The 26,395-nt window shown below is 39.1% G+C and overlaps 1 long non-coding RNA gene across 1 annotated transcript; it reads left to right on the top strand.

Annotated features, from left to right (window-relative positions):
- Window positions 1-391: 391 nt before the first annotated feature.
- LOC113924367 lies at window positions 392-21,555 on the top strand. Its single transcript, XR_003520649.1, has 3 exons — window positions 392-520; window positions 3,633-3,840; window positions 21,430-21,555. It is a non-coding gene; the product is annotated as an uncharacterized LOC113924367 (long non-coding RNA).
- Window positions 21,556-26,395: the final 4,840 nt, after the last annotated feature.

The following is a 26,395-nucleotide window of genomic DNA, read 5'->3' as shown; positions in this document are numbered from 1 at the left end:
TAACCTTCCAACCCTCCCAAGGCTGCCACTATAAAGCGCAAAGCGGCCGCCCCCTCCCAGGCCCTGAAGGGCAAGAGTCTTTTAACTCTTTCCTTCCCGAAATAAAGGGGGGGGTTTGGCAATCGAAGGAGGAGCGTTTTACCGACAAGACTCGGAACTGAGGAGGGCCTTGCTGAAAAACCCATCCCCTTCACAGTAAGTGTAGGCAGATTTGATCCGCGAGGGAAGGACTACAGCTAGAACCAGGGTCCCAGGGTAGGGCGGTCTCCTCTGCATTCCCTGCCTCTTGGCTTGGCTTATATGCCCCCTCTTAAGCTTATCGCATGTTCAAGAGCCACCTTAGACAGCAGTTGACTGGATCAAATTTTGCTTCTATCTCGTCTCTAGAAGCCTGCACCCCAAGGCTCCATACCGCTCCAGGGTAAGGCAGGGGTGTCTGTGGAAGGGTCCAGTGTGTGGCTCAGAGAAACTCGCGATTCCTCAAGAAATTCAAACACTGAGGGTGCAGACACTGCAGAAGGTGGGTCTCAGCATCTTTCTATGATAGAGTTTTATCCTAAATTGGGGGGTGGGAGAGGAGGTGAGGGACAAAGGCCACTGCTTCTGACATACAAGAAAAAATTGAGGGCTCTTTAGAGGAAGTTCTCCCTTGGAGTCCTTTAAGGCACTACTGGTGTGAGACCTATTGTGGAAAGGTGAGTTTGGAGCACTGGTAACATTATATTACAGGCTGGTCTGGCTATCTACTGCAGCTAAAGAAATTCACCCTAAAACGGTAGTGGCTTGAGACAACAGCAGTCATTTACTTTACTCATGATTCTGCCATCTGAGCAGGGCTTGGCCTGCGACAGCTCATCTTTGCTAGGGCTGGAGGCTCTGCTTCCAAGACGGTTCACTCACTTGGTGATGAGTGTTGGTTTTCTCCCTGTGTGTCTCTCTACAAAGTGATTTGTAGGCTTCCTCACAGCATGGTGGCTTCGTTCCAAGAAGGAGTGTCCAAAGAGTCGGAAAGTGGAAGCTGCCAGTTTTTTAAGGTCTGGGCCTAGAAACTGGTACAGTGTCACTTCTGCAGAATTCTATTACAAAGCAGTCGCTGATCCCAGATTCAAGGTGAGGGGATATTGCCTCCACCTGTCAATGCAAAGAGTGCGAAGAATTTTTAGGGGGCATCTTGTAAAAGAATCAAAGAGATGCACAGAATATCCCCATTGAGTGGGGCCTTAATAGTCATCTAGTCTGACTGGACTAGGTATTATCCTGTGTATTAATCTATCTATAGCTTTCCCATGACATCTCTGTCAGTCAGCCGGGATAACAAATAGCTTTCATAAATAAGTACCTTACTTTGCATTGAAAAAAAAAAAAAGGTACCCCTTCAAGCACATGGTTTGGCAAGCTGGGAATATTTCCAGAGAAGAAAAAGTTATTGTTTCCTCCAGAAGAGGTAGTTCTACACCAGGGTTCACACCTCAGAATGTGAAACATGTGCTGGGTTTTAGGCCCTACTCACGCTGTGACCAAACACACTTGGACAGTGCACAACTTGCATAACTGAGCATATTAGTCTATCCAGTCTTTGGTAGAGCACATCCATCGGCCCTATAATCTGGGAACATCTCATCCCACTGTGGCACAAATCTAGTTATTAAAAATTCCTCTTCCAGATGTGCCTGGGTGGCTCAGTCGGTTAAGGTCTGCCTTCAGCTCAGGTCATGATCTCAGGGTCCTGGGATCGAGCCCTGCGTTGGGCTCCCTGCTCGGGAGGGAGCCTGCTTCTCCCTCTCCCTCTGCCCCCCACCCCCGCCCTCCGTTGATGTGCATGCACTCTCTCTCTCAAATAAATAAATAAAATCTTAAAAAAATTCCTCCTCCGCATGCATTAGGATGTCCATTATCAAAGAAGCAGAGAACAACAAGTGTTGACAAGAATGTCTAGAAATTGGAACCCTTGTGCATTACAGGTAGGAATGTAAAATGGTCCAGTAGCTGTGGAAAACAGTGTGGCAGTTCCTCAAACAATTAAACATAAAATTACTGTATGATCTAATAATTCTATTTCTGGGTATATACCCAACATAACTGAAACCAGGGACGCAAACAGATATATGTACACCCATGTTCATAGCAGCATTATTCACAATAGCCAAAATATAGGAATAACCAGAATGTCCATCTATGGATGAATGGATAAATAAAATGTAGCACACACACACACACAGACTCTGAAATATTATGTAGCCTTAAAAAGGAGTAAAATTCTGATACATACTCCAATGTAGTTGAAACTTGAAGACATTACGCTAAGTGAAATACGCCAGATGCAAAAGGACGGCTTTTGTATGATTCCCCTTATGTGAAGTGCTTAGAGTAGTAGTCAAAATCAGAGACAGAAAGTGGTATGGTGGTTGCCAGGGGCCGGGAATGGGGGAAGAATGAGGATGTGCTATTTAATGTGCTTCAGAGTATGTTCTGGAGATGGATGGTGGTGATGATTGCACAATGTGAATGTACTTAATGCCACAACGGTACACTTAAAAATGGTTAAGATGATAAATTTATATTACGTATATTTTGCCACACAAAAAAATTCTCCCTGACATTAAAATGAAATCTACCTCTCTATCTTACCTGTTGATCTGCCGTAAACCCTCCTAAAATAAATTTACTGCTTCTTCTAAGAAAGATCTTCAAACGTAAATAAATACGTTTTTGTGTGGATCGCCAGCATAGATCTGCCTTTGTAAGGGATTGGGATTGCCTCATTCTAGGTGAGAACAACACAAACTTTCCTTAGTTTTTGGAGGTTTATATTCTTGTCTTTTCTGCTTTACCTTGGGGAAAATGACTTCCGTAGATTTAAATCTGTTTTCATTTAAGTTAACTACTTCCACTAACCCCTCTCCCCATGTACAGGACTTTCTATACTCACCCCACTTTTATATTCCCTGCTTTGTATTTTTTTAAAAAAATTATTTATTTATTTGAGAGAGAGAGTGTGTGAGAGCACGCACACGCAGCGGGGAAGGGCAGATGAATGGGGAAAGAGAATCTCAAGCGGACTCCCTGCTGAGCACAGATCCTGAAGCTGGACAATTTCATGACCCTGAGATCACGATCTGAGTGGAAACCAAGAGTCAGACGCTCAACCGACTGAGCCACCCGGGTGCACCCCTGCTTTGTTCTTTTAATGAACATATAATTAATATATTTGACTAAGTTTCTCAACTTGACTTCCAAGGATTATTTCTTTCCCCTGGAAGGGTAGGTTGAATGCAGATTTGCAGGTCTTTGGAAGTTCCAGGAGACTTTCTTAATCACACTTGACTTCTGGTTCAAGCAGCTCATAAGTGGAGCATTACTGTAATGGTAGTTACACTGACTTTTCTCAGCATCATATTATCATTATTGATTTCCTGAATAATAATTGCTGAAGATTAAGAAGTACTCAAGATAGCACTTAAAAGCCAAGTTCTCATGTGCCCTTGGGATAAAAGTTCTTATCAATTTAAGTTTCTTGATTCAAACTTGCAAATCCATTTCACAATTGCTAATTCTTAAGATCTTCAAACTTGAAGTGCAATAAAAGATTTGCGTTTCACAGTATTTGCTAAAAATGTTGTGTTCGCTTTCAGGGCCCCCTGGGGGAAGAAAACATGAAGGGGTTAGGGAAGAACCACAAAGATAAAGAAAGGCTGGAAAGCTGGTTGTGAGAGGAGAAGGGGAGAAGCTGGGGACATGCACGTCAGAGACCCAGACCCATCACCGTAGCCTTCACACTGGGCAGTGTCAGGGTCAAGGCTCACTGTTGCCAATGTACCTGGAGAAGAAAAAGCAAGCCCGGTGAGTGTAAGTTCCATTTTTAATTGAAATTCACTGCAGGCAGTTTGTTTATTTATTTATTTTTTATTTTATTTTATCATGTTATGTTACAGTTTGTTTTTTTAAAAGGAAGTATTCCCAAATGTTAGCTTGTGATAGGTCGCTGAGGATTCTAAAGTGTTTTCTCACTGCAATAATGTTGCACATGGTGGCCAAGACTGCAGGTGACCTCATCCAAAGATACCTAAGGCCTAAGGCAGCCAGATGTTTTGTAAACCACTGGTGGCCTCATTGGAGGGCTGAAAAAATCATTCTATCTTAGCGTTACTAATGATTAGGCAAGCAGATATTAGTTGTCCTCTAATGACATATTCTGCCTGGCCACAAATGTTTAACTTAAGACTTTAGCCAATCTGGGCGCCTGGGTGGCTCAGTTGGTTAAGCGACTGCCTTCGGCTCAGGTCATGATCCTGGAGTTCCAGGATCAAGTCCCGCATTGGGCTCCTTGCTCAGTGGGGAGTCTGCTTCTCCCTCTGACCCTCCCTCCTCTCATGTGCTCTCTCTCTCTCATTCTCTCTCTCAAATAAATAAATAAAATCTTTAAAAAAAAAAAAGAAAAAAGAAAAAAAGACTTTAGCTAATCTAGTTTCCAGGAAAGATGGGAGATAGACCTACAAGTTAGACAAATGCCGTGAGGAAACAAATAGACAAATCCAGAAAGTGTGACATTTTACAGGACAGCTAGCCCCATCTCCTCAACAAGTCAGTCAATGAAAAAGGGGTATTTTTCTAGATTAAAAGAGACTTAAAGGAGCATGGCAACCAGCTGCATTGTCCTGAGGGTTCAAGATTTTGCTAGTGAGGACTAGAGATCAAGATGGGTACTATGAGGACATCATTGTGACTCTGACTCTTGAATGCTCCTTTAGGTTGGTATGGGCTTGGGAACTGTGGGCTGCACTTGTAATAAAAGACAACAAACAGGTTATGTGTAAGCTTGAATAAAGAGACTTAATCAAAAAAGGTGATAGCAGGTGTCCTGTGGAATAATAACCTCAGAGCAGGAGAGTTAAGGACAATTAGCTTACAGTTTGTTCTTTAGATATGTCAGGGCAACTTACGGTAGATTTTGAAATTGGCAGAAAAGATCACTAGGTGTCCTGTCTAGTGCATTTTTCTGTGTTATCTGTGCCTTCCATCACCTTTGAGCTCTTTTACAACTCTGTAAATTGTAGAAAACTGATAGCCATACAAGAGATTCTTGAACATTGAAATTACAATTAATTTTGATTGGTAGAGATGCAAGCGATTCTTGCCTTTTGGATGTTGACCAGTTGTCCTAGTCAGCTCATGCTGCCCTAGTAAATACTACAGACTGGGCAGTTTAAACAACAGAAATTTATTTTCTCACAGTTTTGGAGGCTGGAAGTCCAAGATCTGGGCGCCAGCATGCTCAGGTTCTGGCTTCTTGCCGGGTCCTCAAATGGCAAAGGGAAAGAGAGGGAGAGAAAGAGAGAGAGAAAGGGTATGTACTCCGGTATCTCTTTTTATAAGGGTACTATTCCCATCATGAAGGCACCACCTTCATGACCTCATTTAATCCTAATTACCTCCCAAGGTCCTGTCTCCAAATACCATCACATTGGTGGTTAAGGCTTCATGGGCTCTGATCAACACTTTTAATGTGTGGAGGGGTATATTTGAAGGGGCAGTTTTCCACACCACCAAGCAGTTCTCCAATATCAGCTAGATGTTTGACAATTCAACTCAATGCTGACACTATCTTCCCAGAAATAGCATCAGACTCTCCAAGTGAAGGGCTCAGTCCCAAGAAATGGCACTCCACTTAAGATGCCAATCACAAACCCAGGTTGTTGTCTGTGCTTCTGACTGACCGGCTGTAAATCAGAGGTTCACACACCCTCCTCCCTCGGTTTGATTAATTTGCTAGAGTGGCTCACAGAACCCAGGAAAGTTGTTACTGATTTATGACAAAGGATAGCAAAGGATACTAATCAATAGCCCAATAAAAAAGATACATAGGGTGAGGTCCTAAACAAATTAGCTTTTGTCTTTATGGAGTTTGGGGCCCAGCATGGTGTTATGTGGGAGCCATCTGATTCTGCAACCTGGAGGCTCTCTAAACCCTCTGTTTTTTGTTTTTTATGGAGACTTCATTATGTAGGCATCATTGGTTAAATCATTGGCCATTGATCGTTGATTCAGTCTCAAGAAATCAGGGCATGAACTAAAAGTTCCAATCCTCTATTCATGGTTGGTTCCCCTGACAATTAGCCCCCATCCTTAGTTTCTTTCCAAAAGTCACCTCATTTACATAGCCTAGTTGTGTTGGAAAGGGGCTTGTCATGAATCACATGACACTCATTTCACCTTTATGGATCTGAAGTGTTTTTTTGGCATTGAGGTCAAGAGACCAAATACCATAACAAAAGCTTCTCTTATTGCTCAGGAAATTCCAAGGTGTTGGGAGCTGTGAGCCAGGAATTGTTGATGAAGACGAAATACATGTGAGACATATACTTTGGTCATCTGAATGACCAAATAAATATTTCTTATAAATCCACAATATCACAAGGCTTCAATATGTGAATTCAAGGGGGAAACAAACATTCAGTTTATAACACTTTGCCCCTAGACTCCTTAAATTTATGTCCTTCTTGCATGCAAAATACATTCATTCTAGCCTAACAGCCCCCCAAAGTCTTAATTCATTCCAACAATAACTCTAAGTCTTAGGTCCAAAGTCTCATCTAAATATCATCTAAATCAGGTATGGGTGAGACTAGAGACATGATTTTTCCCTAAGGCAAAATTCCTTCCCAGCTGTGAACCTGTAAAAACCGTGCTTCCAAAATATAATGGTGGGACATGCAGAAAGTAGACAGTTTGCTCATAATAAGAGGAAGTTGTAAGATCACATCATCTATAGGCTTTTTATGCTTTAGGAGTCTATGATTTATTTCTTGTGGAGCTCACAATTTACATATCTTTTTTTTTTAAGATTTTATTTATTTATTTGACAGAGAGAGCACAAGCAGGGGAAATGGCAGAGGGAGAAGGAGAAGCAGGTTCCCCACTGAGCAGGGAGCCTGATGCAGAGCTTGACCCCAGGACCCTGGGATCATGACCTGAGCCGAAGGCAGACGCTTAATGACTGAGCCACGCAGGCACCCCTATTTGTTAGATTATTAAATCAGTCAGAGAACTTAGAAGAAAGGTAGATGGAAAGTTTTTTCCTTCCTCTCCTACCGTGTGTTATCTTAGTATAAAGCATAAGGGTAGAGAATAAAGTGGTGGTGGACAGAGCTTTGGTGGTTTGGTGGTCAAGTTTAAGGCAGAAATCCTAGAGATATTTTAAATGAAGAAAAACAAAATAGCAGCCAGCTTATGCTATGTAACAACCCCCACCCCCAGGGCGCCTGGGTGGCTCAGATGGTTAAGCGTCTGCCTTCGCCTCAGGTCATGATCCCAGGGTCCTGGGATCGAGTCCCACACACATCGGGCTCCTTGCTCAGCGGGGAGTCTGCTTCTCCCTCTCCCTCTGCCTCTCCCCCTGCTTGTTCTTTCTCTGTCTCTCTTGCAAATGAATAAATAAAATCTTAAAAAAGCAAAAAACAAAAACAACTCCCACCTGCAAAGGAACATATTGGATTAAAACAACAATAGCATATTAGCTCATGATATTGTAGGTCAGCAGTTTTGGTTAGATTCATCTGGGTGGTTCTTTGGCTGGTCTTGGCTAGGCTCATTCATGTTGTAGAGTTTTCTCATGTATGTGCAGTCAGCTAGCATTTGATGGCCTCACTCACATATCTGGCTCTTGGCTGGAGCAAGGGATTGGCAGGGCCATATGTCTTCCATCATCAAGCAGGCTAGCCTGGCTCATTCATCTCGTGGTATCAGGGTTCCAAGTGCAGTAAGCAAGGGCAAGACCCAGTAACCAAAGAGTCTTCAGGTGTCATCTTGCACCATGTTTGCTTTCATCCCATTGACCAAAGCAAGTAACATGGTCAAGGCCAGAGCCAGTATCAGCGGAGACTAACCAAGGGCATGGAAATAGTGAGAGAACTATTGCAGTCATTTTTGCAAACAATCTCATGAAACCAAGAATTGTTTTGGGGGAAAGGGTGCAGCGTAGATCTAGAGGGTGAAGCAGGAGGAATAAAAAAATGACTCTATGCCAATATTTATTGAGTAAATACTGTGTATGCCAGGTTCTGTGCTAGGAATAGAGATTTAAAAAAAAACCAGTAATGAATAAGACATAACTGTATTCTAAAGAAGTCTAGAGTCTAGGGGTGCCTGGGTGGCTCAGTTGGTTAAGCGGCTGCCTTTGGCTCGGGTCATGATCCCAAGGTCCTGGGATTGAGCTCCACGTCGGGATCCCTGCTCAGCGGGGAGTCTGCTTCTCCCTCTCCCTCTCTGCTCCCCCTGCTTGTGCTCTCCCTGTCTCTGTCAAATAAATAAATAAAATCTTAAAAAAAAAAGAAGTCTAGAGTCTAATGGGGGAAAAGATATATAAACAGCTTAAAAACAGCCCACCAAGTGTTAGGATAGAGCTATCTGCTATACAGGGGCTCGGGGAACATTTTCTGTAAAGGGCTATCTAGTAAATACTTTGGCTTTGTGGACCCTACAGTCTCTGTCAAAGTTACTGGACTTCGCTTTTATTGAAAAAAGGAACCATACACAGAATGTGAGCAAAAAGGCCAGGTGAGGAAGATTGACAGTGAATCTATCAGGGTACCAGGAAAGGGAAGCCAGGTTTGAGGGGCAAGAGAGGTTTATGTAAGTGGGAAGCAGATGAATTCAGTTTTTAAACAGTTTGAAAACATTCAAGTGGATGTGATTGATATCTAAGGGCATATGGAACTGTAGGCCTGGGTCTAGGTGAGGCCTTCAGGCTTGAATGAGGGTAGTGAACAGTAACTGAAGCCTTGAGTTGGAAGCATTTCATTTGGAGACTAAATGTGAAAAAGAAAAGGGCCAAGAAGCCAGGATGAGCCTTGTAGAAAGCATTCAGTTAGGGTAAGCAACAACCAGAAGCTTGTTCAAAGAGAGAGAAACATCAGAGAAAGAGCCAGGGAAGGGCCATGTCTGTGCTGGGAAGAAAGAAGAGAGTTACAGGAGCAAGTGGGTGGTCAAGAGAGGTCAAAGAGAATGAAGAGTGAGAATGGGGTGGGGAGATGGGCAATAAGGGCGATATTGTTCTAAGGATGTCACGCTGGGCCTTTAGGCAAACTCCTCTGCTTTACACACATTCAAAATAACTTAGTAATTAGAAACAGTGCAAAAAGACATGCAGGGACATTGCTAAGGAATGAGTATAAATCTTTCTGCTAAATTTATTTTTGTAATATGGGGAAGAAAAGTCAACGCCATCTACAATTAGCATGTACTACATTGGGCTTTTTTTCAAGACTTCTTGGTAAGTTTGGAAAAGGAATTTTATTGGGGAAAACAATTCTACTTATATTTTTCAAGCCAAGGCGAACAAGAGACAAAGAAGCTTGCATCTAAGGTAAAGTTTGAAGCAAAGCCTCTTCCTAATTTCTTTAATTTATATTTTTGAAATGCTGCTGAGATGTTTTTCATGACCTCACCTGAATCCTGAGTTAAGGAAAAAAATGACTGAGACTTCCAGCTTTTCATGTATTCTTATTGATTAAATTTAGGTAGTGTTTAATGCAGTGTGTTCTGTAGCAAAGTGTTTCAAATTTTTTCATCTTAGTCAACCAGAGTTTTAAGGCTGCTATTCAGAGATCGATATCCAAAACTGGTTGATGGGTTTTGTGCTGTGAAGAATTTAGAACGGAGATTTCACAATTCCATTCTCAGCGTGCACAGCCAACAGTAGTCATCTCTGGTGGATATCAGGTACTCTTATCCCTCACCTGGGAGACATAGAGGTGGCTTTGCCTGAAGGATGATGGACAGATTGGGCTGCATCTCAAGGACCTTTGTTTACAGCTTTCTGATTTGAATATATCTGGGAGGACATCTGTATTTTTTTGCTAGGACTATCATAACAAAATCCCACCAACTGGGTGGCTCAAATGATAGAAACTTATTTTTCACAGTTTTGGAAGCCAGAAGTCTGAGATCAAGGTGTCATCAGAGCTGGTTTCTTCTGAGGACTCTCTCCTTGCCTTCCAGATGGCAGCCTTCTTGCCAGTGTCTTCACATGGTCTCTCCTCTGCATGAGTGTGTTGAGTACGTGTGTGTCCTAATCTTCTTATAAGGTCATATTGGATTAGGGCCCACCATATGATCTTGTTTTGCCTTAATTATTTTTTTAAAGGCCATATTTCCAAATACAGTTAGATTCTGAGGTACTGGCAGTTAGAACTTCAGCATATGAATTTTAGGGGGGAACATAATGCAGCCCACAACATTTAATATTTGCACCCATGGCTTGAAATGTCTCAACTTTGTGGACATATTTAGCACACCCCACTATACTCCAGGCTCCAGAGCTCGCTCCAACTTGCCACTTCATGTACTGACCTTTGGGTTTGCATGACTTAAAGAAAGTGTTCAGGTTGCTTTATGTGCTTTTAAATGTACATATTTCTGTGGGAATGTTTTAAAGTAGGCTATGGACGTCATAGCATTCACTTCTAAAATAGAAGAACATTTTCCTATTGAATTTATTTATGATTTTATTAAATGTTTATTTTTTATTGAATTTATTTGTGATTTCATTAAGTATTTATTTCTTCTCAAGCATATGAATTCAATTTTGATGTTTTTCCAAGGCACTTATTTTTTGCTGTCCTCTTTTAATCAAGTGTGCATAATATCTTCTGTCAAAATGTTGGTGTTCTGGGCCATGTGGGTGGCTCAGTGGGTTAAGCATCCCTCTTTGGCTCAGGTCATGATCCCAGGGTCCTGGGATCGAGTCCCACATCGGTCTCCTTGCTCAGCGGGGAGGCTGCTTCTGCCTCTGCCCCTCCCCTCCACTTGTGCTCTCTTTCTGGCTCTCTTTCTCTCTCTCTCAAATAATAAATAAATAAATACATAAATAAATAAATAAATAAATAAATAAAATCTTTTAAAAAAATGTTGGTGGGATGCCTGGGCAGCTCAGTCGGTTAAGCGTCTGCCTTCAGTTCAGGTCATGATCTCAGGGTCCTGGGATGGATCCTGCATCAAGCTCCTTGCTTGGTGGGGAGCATACTTCTCCCTCTGCCTCCTGTCCCCCTGCTTGTGTTCTCTCTCTGACAAATAAACAAACAAACAAATAAATAAATAAATAAAAATCTTTAAAAACTAAATAAAAATTTAAAAAAATGTTGGTGTTCCATCAACATTTTATAATTCATAAAGCATCCTGTGGTTACATAACATTAGGAAATGCTGATGTAGGTTTCTCAAGGATGTGGTTATGTGTGATTTTTCCTCATTTTAGTAATACTATGTAGATATTAGTCACTACAGGTAAAGTTTATTCATGCTATTGTTTTGTAATTTCTATCTATGTGAGACTTAGAAAAAAATCATGCCTTGAGTATATTAAGTCTTAGAGATTGTTTTTGATAACATTTTAAGCTCTTTTACTTCGAGCCCTTACCTAGTTTATTCCTTGGAAATGTTCTTTAATGTTCTTTTTTTCATTTCTGGTCTGTGGCAATATTTCTCTAGAACATTTGTTTTCCTTTTACTTAATGGCTGCTAGGAACTAACTTGAGTTCATATACAAGACTTCACCTCATCTGCTCCTTCTATCTTTATTCAGAGCCAGTTCTAGAATGCTGAGAACCACTGTGTTTGCTTGCATCTACACTCCCATCCCTGGACCCTGTGAGGATCTTCACTGTCTTCTACCCCAAACTACAGGAAACTGAAACTCCTGCGTGTCTTGTCTCTCCATTGGCATTGCAAATGGAATCCTACTAGTCGGTATTTATCATCTGTTAAGGCAAGGCCCTACTTTTGAGTCTAGGTGCTCTTGGGGGTTAGTCAGACAAATACATTTGACCACTCTCAAGCGAGTGCTAGCCATTGATGCACCTAGCTGGTGAGCGCTTTCCAGACTTGGCCAGCTGAGTCCACTTATGCTTATCACTCCGGGGTTAGAATGCATCCATTTTCTCTTTTAAATTACTTAAATGCTTGTTTAATTTTATTCATTTTAAAAATTGTCCTTATTTAGGCTTTACAACGGAAGAGAATATAATAGATGTAGTCCCTGGTCCCACAAATTTTAAAAGCTAAAAGGATGACCATGCATAGTAATCATGCTGCCCACCCTAGGATAGAATATTTCCATGATAAGAACTGGACTTTTTTTTTTTTTGGATAATAGTTTGCGTTTAATTCACTCAACTTTTTCAAATTGCGTTTATAGCCAAAATATTTTTAAAAGCTTCAGAGTATTCCCATGAGAAAAGTAGGGCAGGTACAGGCAAATCTCATTTTCTTATCAGTTTCTCTGGAAATTGCATCATAAGGTAAATCGTTGTAAGGAGATCCTATTTTCCCCAAAGGAAAAATTTAAATTTGGAAGTTTCACACCTTATTAAAGACTCCCACTTATCTTGAGCTATTTTAAAAAGTGTAGTAGCTGTTCAGTAAAACACTTGACAAAATGCTTTCACATTTTGTTCTCATTGGCAATGTTCTTAAAAAAATAAAACCCAAGTTTCACCTTTACTCTCTTCAACATCCTCAATTTGCCCAAAGTTATGAATGTGGTTGCTTGATACCAGGTATTTGAAAGCTTCCATCCTTCAAAGATGTTGGACTTCCAAACATTTTGTTGACAGATATTAGATATCAGGGTTCCTCACACTTCATTGATATCTATAAATATTGTTACTGGGCTATAAGCTCAGAATTTTAAAAATGGAGCATTATCACAGTAGTGCTACAACTGGAATAAGATAGGGTCTTAATTTAAGTACATATCCTTTGGATGGTGGCAACGATGAATTACTAAAGGCTATAAAATTAATGTGTGTATTAATTATGATTACATGAATATAGCTATGAGCAAGGAGGGATCACTCATTGTAACAGGAAAAAAGGTTGAGTATAGAGATAGAGTCGTCCCCCCTTTCCTATGGTTTTGCTTTCCCAGCATTTCCAGTTACTGTGGTCAACCAGAAGCAGCTGATTCTCCTGATGAGTCATCAGGAAGGTCATTGGTAGCCGAACGCTAAGTCACAATGCCTGCGCCTTTCACCCCAGGGCATCTCATCACTTAGGCATTTTGTCATCTCCCATCATCACAGGAAGAAGGGTGAGTGTGGTACAGTAAGATATTTTGAGAAAGACACAGAAACCACATTCATATACCTTTTATTACAGGATATTGTTATAATTGTTCTATTTTATTCTTAGTTATTGTTACTCTCTTACAGTGCCTCATTGATAAGTTAAACTTTATCATAGGTTTGTATGTATAGGAAAAAACGGTATATACAGGGTTTGGTACTATCCATGGTTTCAGGTAGTTGCTGGGGGACTTGCAACGCATCTGTGCGGATAAGGGGGGGACTAATGTGCAGCCACATGAATGCTGGTGAAATTTGTGGTAAAAAGGTGAGAAAGCTATTTTCAGTTTGCTTCTATTTTCTCAGTGAAATAGGAAGAAAAGCCATTAGTTAAAAGTGACAACAGGGAGAAAAAAATGGAGTAAGCTTTGCTAACAGGGTTATTTAAAATGGAGCTGCGCGGACATTGAAGATGTGGAGGTTATGCACATCTTTGTCTCAACTTCTCAGAATTTTTGCTGAACTCAGCTGAAAGCCAAGTCATCTGTTATATGTTAAGATGGACACAAATGAACTTTCTGCCTAACAGCCCTAGCAACCAATCATGTATAGATTAGTGTAACTATACCAGCACCAATCACATTTTGTTTGAAACAATTTATGTAAATTCCCTCTTTCCTCTTTAAAAGCTCTAATCGCCTTTGTCTCTCTGGAACATGCTTTCAATTTTGGTGGGGTCTGTGTCTCCCGATTGCAATCTCTAAGACCCTAAATAAAGGCACATATTTTATTTTGGAGCTTGCAGTTTTGTCTTTTGGTAGTTGACAAAAGTGAGGATTGAGGATGAATTTGTGGTTTGAGAAAAACGGCGGCGGGGGGGATGAAATTATGGTCTCTTCTCCTAGACTCTAGGGGAGTGATGGCCTAGGGTATAATGCAGGAATGCCAGGTAACACAGAAGGCCCACCAGAGCTTTGGGTTAGCAATATCAAAATGGGGTTGCACACTATTGAGTGCTCTTCAGGCCCAGAGGAAGCAGAGGTTTGATTGGAGTTGTTCATAGTAGTGGGTCTCAGCCCCAGGCAGTTTTGCCCCCAAGGGGACATTTGGCAGTGTCTGGGGACATTTTTGGTCATCACAGTTGAGAAGGTATGTATGCGGGAAGAGTTCTACTGGCATCTAAGGTTGGAGGTCTGTGTGGTGCATTCTGGCAGTCACAGAACAGAAGAGAATTTGGATTTCATTGTAAGTTGGTGGGAAGTCATCAGAAAATTTTGAATAAGGGAAAGAGACAATCCAATTTCTTTATAAAAATGTCATTCTGGCCTAGCTAGAAGTCAGGGACACTGCTAAACATCTTACAATGCATGGGGAAATGCTCCACAATTGAGGATTAGAGACCCCCAAATTCCAAAAATTCAGATGAGAAATTCTGGCCCCCAGGTTCATAGTGTAAGCATTTTCTTTGACCCTTGATACTGGGTCATAATTCTTGTGTTTCTGTAGAATAAAGCCAACTGTGACCCAGGATTAAAAATAAAATCCTCACCCTTAACCAGATTATTACTATTAAGTTTATATGGAAAATTACTTACAGGTTACAGGCATTTGGTCTTTATAAATACTCTACAGTGCACTTAAAGTGTTTGTGAACTGCATAAATTCATTGACGTTTAGCTTTTTTTTTTTTAAAGATTTTATTTATTTATTTGAGAGAGAGAGCACACGAGAGGGGGGAGGGTCAGAGAGAGAAGCAGACTCCCTGCCGAGAAGGGAGCCCAATGTGGGACTCGATCCCGGGACTTCAGGATCATGACCTGAGCCGAAGGCAGTTGCTTAACCAACTGAGCCACCCAGGCGCCCTTGACGTTTAGCTTTTAATGGTTACTCTGACTGATGGTGGTACACTAAGGATACAAAACTCAGGAAGACTCATTTATTTCCTTCTTTCATATATTTCCTTCACTCTTGTTGATTCTGGATGTACCCTGGAGGTGTGTGTGTGTGTGTGTGTGTGTGTGTGTGTGTGTGTGTGTGTCTATATGTATCTATGTGTATGTGTATGTCTGTGAATTTATATTTTTAACGTGAATTCCGTTTTAATTAACATGGCTTTATAGTTTGTTTTGATATTTGCCAGGGGAAAAATCATTATTTTTCAATTTTAAGCCCCTTTTCTGGGCACATTTATTATTACCAGTAAACTTTAGAATCAACTTTTCAAATTCCATTGAAAATAGTTTGGGTTTTTGTCAGAATCATATTCAACTTGGCAAAAACTGATACCTTTACCAATGGAATCTTCCTATATAAAAAAGAAGAACATATTTTGATACTCAGGTTTTTATAAAGGTTTTTCTATTAATAATTTTCTTACACTTTTCTGGTTTGATTATTTTAAAATATATGTATATATAAATTTTAAATTATTATAAATATGGTTTTTTATTGCATTTAATGGGTTATTGTTGTTTATTTTAGTAATGTCATTATTTTGGTATACTTACCTTGTATCTTGATGTTCCAGAAAACTCATTAGTTCTAAAAATTTTCCATGAATTATCTTGAGCTATAACTATTCGAAACATTGTCTATTATCATTCTAATATTTATGCTTCCTTTGGTTTCTTGTCTTATTACATTATTTAGGAACTAAAAATAATTTTAATAGTAGTGATTTGTCTTTTTCTTAATTCTTTCTTATCTTTTACCCTTAAGAATGTCATTTGCTGGGGCACCTGGGTGGCTCAGCCAGTTAAGCATCTGCCTTCAGCTCAGGTTGTGATCCCAGGGTCCTGGGATCAAGCCCCACATCGGGTCTCCCTGCTCCACAGGGAGCCTGCTTCTCCCTCTCCCTCTGCCTGCCACTCCCCGTTTGTGCTCGCTTGTGCTCTCTGTCAAATAAATAAAATCCTAAAAAAAAATGTCATTTACTCTATGTTTTAGATACATTCTCTTTGTCAAATTAAGGAAGTATTCTATTCTTAGCTTACTAAGAGTTACAAAAGAATCAGAAATGGATATAAAATTTTGTGTGTGTGTGTCCATCTATCAAATGGTTCTTTAATATATTAATATAGTGAATTCTGTGAATTAATTTTCTAATGATAAACCAGTCCCTGCATAAGCTCTATTTCGTTATAATGCTTTGTTCTTTTACTCTATGCTAGATTTGATTTGCTAATATTTTGGTAAGAATTTTAAAATTCACATTTGCAAGTGAAACTTGTCTACAGTAAGAGCTATAAATTCACATGCCTAGAGGAGCCAAATTTGTTAAAAAAATCAAGTAGAGTAGATGAGGCTCATAAAGAAGAGAGACTGTTATGATAGAGAATGGATGTTGGGTCTCATAATACTTATATTCAACATTAAAAAAATGCTATGTACATATAATCATTGGCAAGGTAGATGTGGCCCATGGAACCCAGCTAGTAGCATTTGGTATGTGTGTATGTGTTTGTGCTAGCCTCACAGAAGGAGCAGGGAGATTTTTTTGTCTTTTTTAAGTATCTAGGGACAATGTAAATAAATAGAGATTATTGGTTTTATTGAGACAAATTTAAACATGAAACAGTCTGGGTCCTTTGCCTTTTGGGGCATACATTTATTCCCCCTCCCCCATGCATTTAATTTATCCTATGTTTATTACCCAGTTTTGGTTTCCAGCTTTTTCTGGAACTGTGAATATTTACGTTTTCTAGGGACATAACATTTTGTCTAGAATTTAAAATTTTCTGTGTAAGAAGACATGCTTTCTTTTAGAGTATGTTAGCTAGGAGCAATTGTGCAAGCTGAGAGACCCCCAGGATTGCCAGTACAAGGAATGTTTGGGTGTGAAAGTTGATTCCGTGTGTGTGTGTGTGTGTGTGTGTGTGTGTGTGTGTGTGTGTGTCCATTGTGGATGTCTGGAGTTACCTCAGACTCTGCTGTGCTTCCATTTACCCTGCCTAGTCAGATCCTCTGGAAGCGAATACCCCAGCCAAAAGATTTCCATAGACAGAAAGAAGGGACACAGTTGGCTCAGCTGTTTTATGAATATTTCCTTAATTTATTATCTTCCACTCTGCCTTCCACATTTGTAGACTCAGAGCTTACAGTTTCTCTCTGATGGAGTCCTTAGAGATGGATGTCTCTCACAGCTGTCTCTCCCACACCTATCGTGTGTTCCGGTTTTCTCTGGTTTACACCTTCCATCCATCTGATTTCATCTGCTTTTTATTTCCTCAAAATTTCTGGTCTACTGATTATACTTTTTCTTGTTTCCAGTGCTGTTAGGGATTTATTCCTTAAATATATATATTTATTTACATATAAAGATATATTTATTTATTTCAAATGGGGTTTGGGAAGGAATGAAAAGTAAACATATATGTTTAGTCTGACCTTGAGCTGAAAACTTTATGGGTTCTGTATAGCAATGGTTAATACTTTGTTAGAGTCTTGTTCAGTCTCTTTTCTAACAAACATACTTTTCCTCTCTCTGTTGATGAGTTAATATTAGATAGAGGTTTTCTTTTTTTTTAAATAACATTAGAGGATTAATGCAGTATTGGTGAGAAATATTTTTTAAACATTTCTAAATCCTTTTTTAAAGATTTTATTTATTTGAGGGAGAGAGAGAGCAAGACAGTGAGAAAGAGAGAGAGAGAGAAGGAGAAGCAGACTCTCCACTGAGCCAGGAGCCCGATGCGCGACTCAATCCCAGGACCCTGGGATCATGACCTGAGCCAAAGACAGACACTTAACTGACTGAGCCACCCAGGGGCCCCAACATTTCTAAATATTTAGATTCCTTATTATGTTTGAACCGTGAGTTTATTTGAACATTGAAAGTTTTTTTTTTTAAGTAAAAATTCTGTGGTGCTTTTGATAGTCGATTCAGTAAGGCCAGTTTAGAATTCAATCACTAAGTCAGCTGAGAAAGGATTGATATATAACCTCTTGGAAATGGACAGTACTGGCAGATCCATTGTCTTCTGCTTAGATACTCAAATGGGACCTAAGTCATGTCATGAGAGGGCCGTTGGGTTTGGAGTTTGTTTTGCCTTTAGCACTTACTAGCTGTTGGACCTTGAGGAAGTCCCTTAAATTTCTGAATCTCATGTGCCAAATGGCAGTGATAACACCTTCCGATCCCTGTCTCACAGATGTTGAGAGAATAAATGTGAAGGTCCTTTAAGAAACCAAACTTAGGTAAGTATAAGTTAGCACTAAATATTCGCATACTTTCCCAATGACTATCTTCAAAGATCAGATTTAATTAATTATTTATTTTTTTAAAAAGTTTTACTTACTTATTGGAGAGAGAGAGAGAGCATGAGAGTGCATATGAGCGGGGGGAGGGGCAGAGGGAGAAGCGGGGCTCCATCCCAGGACCCAGAGATCATGACCTGAGCCAAAGGCAGACACAATTAACTGAGCCACCCAGGCATCCCCAAAGATTAAATTTAAAGAATGAATAGAATTCTTGACTTCTTTAGAGAGATGACAACTTGAATTCAAATGTTTATTAGTTTTTATTATTAAAATGAGTACTTTTGTATGAGGAAAAGACAGGTGCAGAATAATAAGTTCTTTGTTTAGTAATGTAGAACAATTCATTAGATCTGATGAAAAACAGAGGTTTGTTTTCATCAATGTTTCAAAATTATGCTTCCCAAAAGGAACTAATTTGGAGATGTTTTCATAGAAACATCTGGATAGTGGGTTAGAAATGTTTAGAATGTCCTAGTCTAAGTATTTAATTCACTTTGGCTGGCTAAGCCTTTTCTCTAGACTAGATACTTAGGACTCACCTTTCCTTGGTTAGTTCCTACAGTAAGTACTGTAAGCTGAAGAGACTCATTCTTTTGTGTAGAATGCCCAATCCAGCAGTCTGTGTGAGTCAGTGTTCAGCTTAAGAATTCTGCCAGGCAGGGAATTGTAAAAGAAAAAATTTTGAAGTCAGGCCACGAAAGCTCAGAATTCATTTGTGTCCAGATACTTCACCAGGGAAAATAACCTGGGGTATATTTACTGCAGAAGAAAATCAAGCATTCTAATGAGCAGGATTAAGCCTTTGGAAAAAGAGAAGGTTTCATTAACAAAAAGTCCTTCTCTCTTATCCAACCTCCTGTGAACTGAAGTTATGGAAACAGAATACTCCAAAGAACAAATACTATTGAAAGTTTGTTTGTGATGGTGGTGGGGGAATGGCAGGCCACAGGAGAGGAACAGAATAAGAGGTGCTGAATGGAAGGTTCACGACTGTTCTGTGTTTTGGTGGCTAAAACATTAAAAACTTAAAAACTGATTCTGTTGGTCTAAATATGTTTCCTAATTTGCCAAACTCTTTGGGATAATAAATAGATTACATATGTGCACATTCAAACGTAGACTGTAACAGATTAAAAGTGTGAATTAACTTAAAACACTTTAAGGTTTTTTTGAGCATCACCAGCTCTCAGTTTTCTTCTTTGTGATACTTTCAATGTATTGGGGGAGTACTTTTTTAAAAAAGGAAAAAAGATAGGATAACTACTTTACTGACTGTTCAGAGCAAAAGCAATAATCTTTTTTGACTTCACTCCCCCCACACCAGTCATGCCCCAGCATTTCTGTTCCCGTTTATAAAATTACTTGAAGGAATTGTCTATACTCATTGTCTCCAACTTCTCTTTACCATTCTCATTTAAGTCCACTTAACGTGAACTAGCCCATACTAATTGACTCTGTATGCCCATGAGATTCTTTTCAGTACCTACCAGTGTGCACCACGACAGACAAGCAGGGGTTTGCTATTCTTCTATCATCTCACTACCAGTTTATCATGAAAGCTAGTCCCAGAGCAAACTCTCATCTGTGTATAACATGCATTAGAAGGTAGGAACAAAAAGTATGTAAAAGTCTCAAATCTTCGTCTTTTTAGGTGTTCTGATCCCAGCTTGTTTGGAAAGGTCATATCAAACATTACAATATCCTAGAGGCATCATTCACGCAAATGGAATGGCTTGCATTTAAAGCTGGACATGGTACTGACTAGAGACCTTGGCTAGGATGCCATCTGGGAGTGTACCGGCTGCAGGACATAGCAGGCTTTTATACCATCTTCAAGCAAAACGAGAGCAAAATGTTTTAGGCAATCCACATTGCTGTGACTCTCACTGATTTCACCTATGAAAGCCCATTCAAATCTTCACAATGATTATAAGCAAATTCTCTGGTGTTAATCAGAGATAAAAATCACCGAAATGATTTCAGTAGCTTCCTTTGTAGAGTAGGCTTTATTGTTTTAGTTGCACCAGAATCACAGAGAGAATTTGCGAAAATACACATTGCTACGCCCCAGCCCCAGAATTTCTGGTTCAGTTGGTATGAGGGGGGCTTGGGAATTTACATTTCTAACAAGTACCCACATGATGTTATTTCTGGTCCGGGGTTCTCAATTTGAGAACCTTTGATATTATGATGGCAAGTCTATTCATGTTCAGTATTTCTTCTTAAGTTAATTTTGATAAATTTAAAAGATAGCATATTTCATCTATGAAATATGAACCTTAGAACCTTAATTCATTAATTTTTGACCCTGATCTTTTCTAATGTACATATTTAAGACGATAATTGCCCCCTTCAGTCTCACTATATTGGCATCATGCGAGTTTTATACGCAGTATTTTTGTTCTCATTCACTTCTCAATCCTCATTCACGTCTGAGGATTTTATAAGTACCAGTATATATTTATTTCTTCAGTGAATTATTTAGAAGTATGGCGTTTAGTTTCTAACTATATTTTTTTACAGACTTTTGTTAATCTACTTTTGTTGCATTGCTGTCAGAGAATGCTATCTGTATAATATTAATCCTTTGGTAGTACATGAAACTTCCCTTGTAGCATAGGGCATGGTTAATTAATGAGATTTCCATAGGATGGCTGGAAACATTTTAAGGCCTCCAGACATCCTCTCTACTTATGTCCTCTCCTTCTGTCCATTCTCTAAGATTCTTGACCAGTGGTTCTCAAACGTTACAGCGTATCACCACTGCCTGGAGGACTGTTAGAACACATGTTGCTGGATCCCACTACTAGGGTTCTAGATTCAGTAGGTCAAGTGTGCTTGAGGGATTTTGCATTTTTGAGTTTCCAGGTGATGCTGAAGTGGTTGGTCTGGGGAATCACGCTCCACAGAACTGCTGGCGGATACCGTAATGCCTCCTCTATTTCTCAGGACTTTGGTTGTCTGATGCCCCTGGTTTTGACTTAAGACCCAATTCTGATCTTTGCTATCCTAACACCTCTACAAGTTTGCTGGGGTTGTTTCATGCAAGAAACTGAGCTCTCTTCTATAACTTGATTCTAACTTCTAATTGCTCCATTTCCTTTTTTTCCAGACATTGAGCTGTACTTCTACTGATCAATCATATTATCGGTTAGTAATTTCCAAACCTTATTTCACAATAAGAAGACCTGTGGATTTTTCAGACATACGTGTTCATGACCCTCCGCTAGAGGTTCTGAGGTATGAAGTGGCCATGTATAGATTTTAAATGCTCCATAATTGATTCTACTGTATAGCAAGGATCAAGATATATTGACCATATGTGTTGGTAGTAAAGGTTGCCTTTTTAGCTTTGTTATCCGCTCTGCCATTACCCCACTTATTTGAGAACATATTAATATGAGATGCTGGAAGTATCTCCAAGTGGAAGCCTTAGTACATTAGAGTAGATATTGAACTCAGGAGATAGGCTAGATATTGATATGGAATTAAGGATTGTGAACATACAAATTAATATTGAAACTATAAGATTGGATGCAGTGCCCATAGGGGAAAGGATGGGGAAGAAGAAAATAGCATCAAGGACTAAGCCTTGGGAAATACAAAAATGGATTGTCAGAGAAAGAAGTAATGCAGTGAAGAATCATTTGTATAGGAAAACCAATGACTTGGGAAAAACGATCAATTTAATTCACTGTTTTCTATAAAATCAACTCTCCAATTTCTGTTAATAGTGATATCATACTGCTGTTTGTCCAGGTTCAGAGCCATCTTTGATTCTTCATTTTTTCTGACCCCTCCGGCAAATTCAGTGACTGAGATGACACTCCTTTTTGTAATGCTTCTCAGTCATCTCTTCCATCTCTCTTACTACTTGTTAGAGTCTTTGTATCTGCACGTCTCACTTGTCATGAAGGTCTATAACTAGTCCTCTAACCATTTGAATCCATCATGCACATTATTGTCATATTCATTTTCCTAAAATGTCATTTTGCTATGTCTATTTCTTGCTTAAAAATCTCAGTGGTTTTGTTGTCATTGTTACCAATAGCCAATCTTTCCAATCTTGTATTTCTCTACTCCAGGCAAACTGACTTTTTTCACCTTTTTGCTTTTGCTCTTACTTTTTCCCATTAATCTCCTCTGCATTTAGTGAAATATTATCCTTCAAGACCCAGATTAAATCTCACTTCTTTGGTTATCCTTTGGGTTCATTCTCTGAAGCCAGAATGTATGGATTCAAATCTCAGCTCTGCTACTTACTAATTGTGTGATGTGGATAAATCATTTAACCTTTTTGAGTTTCAGTGTCCTCGTCTGTAAATGAGGATACTATTACCTATTCACAGGTTGTTGTAAAAATTAAATGAGCTAATGGATATACATACTTAAACTATCCTGTGGCACGTGATAAGCACTTCACATATGTTACATATAATGGTGGTAGTGGTGGTGCTGGCGATGATGATAATGATGATGATGTAGATGTAGGTCTTCCCTGACCATCTTACATCCCTCCTCTGGACTCAGCGTTTACTCACTAAGTTACTCATTTTGTAACTGGCGGAATGATGTCTTTTCTTGTGTTGATAATTATCTTTTTAAACCGTTTAAGTGTCATCTCCTCTTTTAAGTGCTAAACTTCCTCAGAATAGGTAAATCTGTCTGACATTTCTCTCTGTAAGGATTTTAAAGAGTCGGAACACATCTTATAGCTAGTGTTTGCAGATTGAAATTAGAGTGACAGTAGTAACCAAGTGAAAAGTCAAGAAATCTAGTTAAACAATAGAATCAAGGACCTCCGCCATTTTCCTAAGATGAAGTCACTTCAGTAGATGTTGTGCCATATACTGATGTCAAAATAAACATAAACCAAAATCCCATTCCAAGTATCTTTTAGTTATTTGGATTTTAAACAGTGAAAAAAACTAAAACATATTCTTATACTCTCTATAAATATTCAACAATAGGCTTCTTTGGCTGGAACACATAATTTTTCTCCTCAGAAACAAAACTTTTTTTTCCTTTGGGAAATACTCTTTCTGGCTACAGTTTTAAAATAACAACAAGGTTATAGGGCACTGAAAAGGACCTTTGTGATTATAGCTTCTAGAATTTGGCTAGAACAAGAGAAACAGTATCAAGAAGCACTGGCAGCCAAGAACTAATGATTCTGGAATTAATTGACATGTCTGGGCTAAATTGTCTTCAGAGACAGTGGTTAAAGTAACAAAGAGGTAATAATTATTTACTCCAAAGAACTACATGCTCAGTCTTGGCAGTCTTATAATGAATAAAATGTTCAATAGATTCTTTAGGTTTATATTTAAGTAGAATATGAAACAGTGTTCATTAAATTTAGGAGAAAAAGTGTTCAAAGTGATGAGGCCAAAAGCAAGTAAAACATTCAGGTTGTATATTTTGGAAATTTAAGCCAGCCAAGGCTAATGCTTATCCCTTACTTATGGCCATAAATAAATCAGCCAACCTTGTCTGACGGTAATTTTCTTTTCTAAAATAACCATTATTTTTTACATTTTTTTTTCCCAGAGAAGAGATCTTCTCTTTACATTTTTTCCAGAGAAGAGATCTGTTGCATACTTGCAGTGTGCCCTTGAGTTAATATAACTTTGGACCTCAATTTAGTTACCTATAAATTGGAGCTGAATTCCATAATCTCTAAGGGGCATTTCTACTCTAATACATCCAATAGTATGTAACAGCATGGACTTCGTCCCCTAATTTATTTGCCTGTTTATATTTCTTTGAAGTGTCTCTAAGTAGGGATTTCTTTTTTCCTTCTTTCCCCCTTCCCTTCCTCCTTCCTTCCTTCCTTCCTTCTTTCCTTCTCTCACTCACTCTCTGTTCCTCTCCCAACCACCCACCCAATCCCTATAAGTACATCGATAATTTTTGTGGAAGGCACTGTGCTAAGTGTTTTTCATACTATTCCATTTACTCTTCCTCATAATTCTGTTTTTACTCTTATTTTACAAACGAGGAAACTGAGGCTTGGAGAAGTTTTGTAACTTGTCATATCACAGAATCGGTGAGTAGTGAAAAGGGATTCACATCTACGTGAGCCCATCTCCAAATCCAAGCTCTATCTGTCTGTGCTTCTCATCTTGTCTCTTTCTTGTCTTTCTTATTTCTGTACCTATAGTATCACCTATAGTATCTATTTCTTTTCTTTCCACTTTGTTTGGTTATGGCAGCAATAGTCACAAGGCTTGAAATCCTTATGCGAATGTAATTCCTGTTCTTTTATAACATAAACTTGATAAGTTAAATATTCCAGAATCATACACCTTAAACTCTTAAGTAACTCCTTGGATCTCCAGAATTTCTATTGTCTCTAAAACTTGTTTTTCCTATTTGTTCTTGCGTTCTGCTTTTAAAGCAGGATTTTCAGCAATTTTCAATAATTTCTTTATAAAATTCACCTTTTCCTAGAAAATCCACCTGGATCTCTTTCTCTTGACCTTCGTGAATGCCTTTTGGCACCCTTTCCCTTGATATCTGCATTCCCTTATTTTCTGTCTTCGTATAATCCTGTATCTTTCACTTCTTAATCTTTTCTATAGCCCTTTTTCATGTGCCTGTGTAATGCTTTTAGAGAGACTCTTCTCTCCATCATTCCAAGGAAGAGGAATAAATCCATTCCCCTACTTTTGACATTAAAATAGAAATAGACCCACTGCACTCCAAAAATCTTTGACTACAGGAAAATATCCAAGCTATCTTAAAATCCCACTGGCATTTTTTTTAAAGATTTTTTATTTATTCATTTTAGAGAGAAGGAGAGCGGGGAGAGGGGCAGAAGGAGAGAATCTTCAAGCAGACTCCCTGTTGAGCGCAGAGTCCCACACGGAGCTCAAACTCACGACCCATGAGATCATAACCTGAGCTAAAACCAAGAGTTGGACACTCAACCGGCTGAGCCCCCCAGGTGCCCCCCATGGGCACTATTCTTCCATTCCCCCATTCTTTGGAAAATGCTCACTTATTTATGAAGGTGTAGTTCTCTATATCCCTTAGTAAATTTGAGGATGAAAACCAATTCTACTGGATGCCACCATGGACTTGCCTCTGGCTTTGATTAAAATGGTAAAGTTCACTTACGAATGACAGAAGGTTAAGACTTTAGCATATTGTCCATGTTCTTATACATTTTTCTACAAGAGTACAAATGTAGCATCACCAGTATGCATATTAACCTCTCATAGGTAAAAATTGAAGGATAGGTATTTGACAAGATAAAAAATAGCAACCTTTGAGAAATACAAAGGCAACCTCCTTCCATGAGAGCTCAACTGTTACCAATTATTGTTTAATCTAGTGATGAATGCTTTTTGGAAAATTTATTACCAGAAACAAAGGTTTTCTCCCTTGAAGCATCTGTATGTTTTCTTTCATGGGCATTATATAACTCACTGTGTTTTCCTTTTGGTCTTGACTGCCAAGAAGCTTGGGGCCAAGCATGGAGCTCAGTCACAGTAACTGTATTATCCTTTGTGGTTAAGCATTTGTTTCTTTCTTCTTTTCTGGTTTTAATTTCTATTCCAACCGTATTTATGCCCAACTTTAACAAAAAGCTACATCAAATTCCTTCTTTGTCTCTCTTTCAAATAGGCAAGATATAATAATAATAACACCATAATGGATTTGTTGCTTTGGATAAAATACAATTCATTTTCATTTTTTTCAAAGTCCAAAATTTGCTTTTAGGGTCTACCTGTCTGACAGTAATTTAGAACTTGATTTGACTTTGCATTAAAATACACACACCTGCACACACACTCTATACAGCAACCCTGTAACTAAGTCTTTAATTTCTTCCTCTTTATCAGAAAGGATGTGGTGGTTTTTCTGTTTGGCTCCTTTTTTTTAAATTTTTTTTATTTTTTAACTTAATTTTATTTTATTATGTTATGTTAATCACCATACATTACCTCATTAGTTTTTGTTGTGGTGTTCCATGATTCGTTGTTTGCATATAACACCCAGTGCTCCATGCAGTACGTGCCCTCCTTAATACCCATCACCAGACTAACCCATCCCCCCACCCTCCCTCCCCT

The sequence above is a fragment of the Zalophus californianus genome, chromosome 2 (assembly GCF_009762305.2).
Source record: "Zalophus californianus isolate mZalCal1 chromosome 2, mZalCal1.pri.v2, whole genome shotgun sequence".
Taxonomy (NCBI): Eukaryota; Metazoa; Chordata; class Mammalia; order Carnivora; family Otariidae; genus Zalophus; species Zalophus californianus.
The sequence above is the reverse complement of the archived record's forward strand: the minus strand, read 5'-3'. Positions and strand labels throughout refer to the sequence as shown.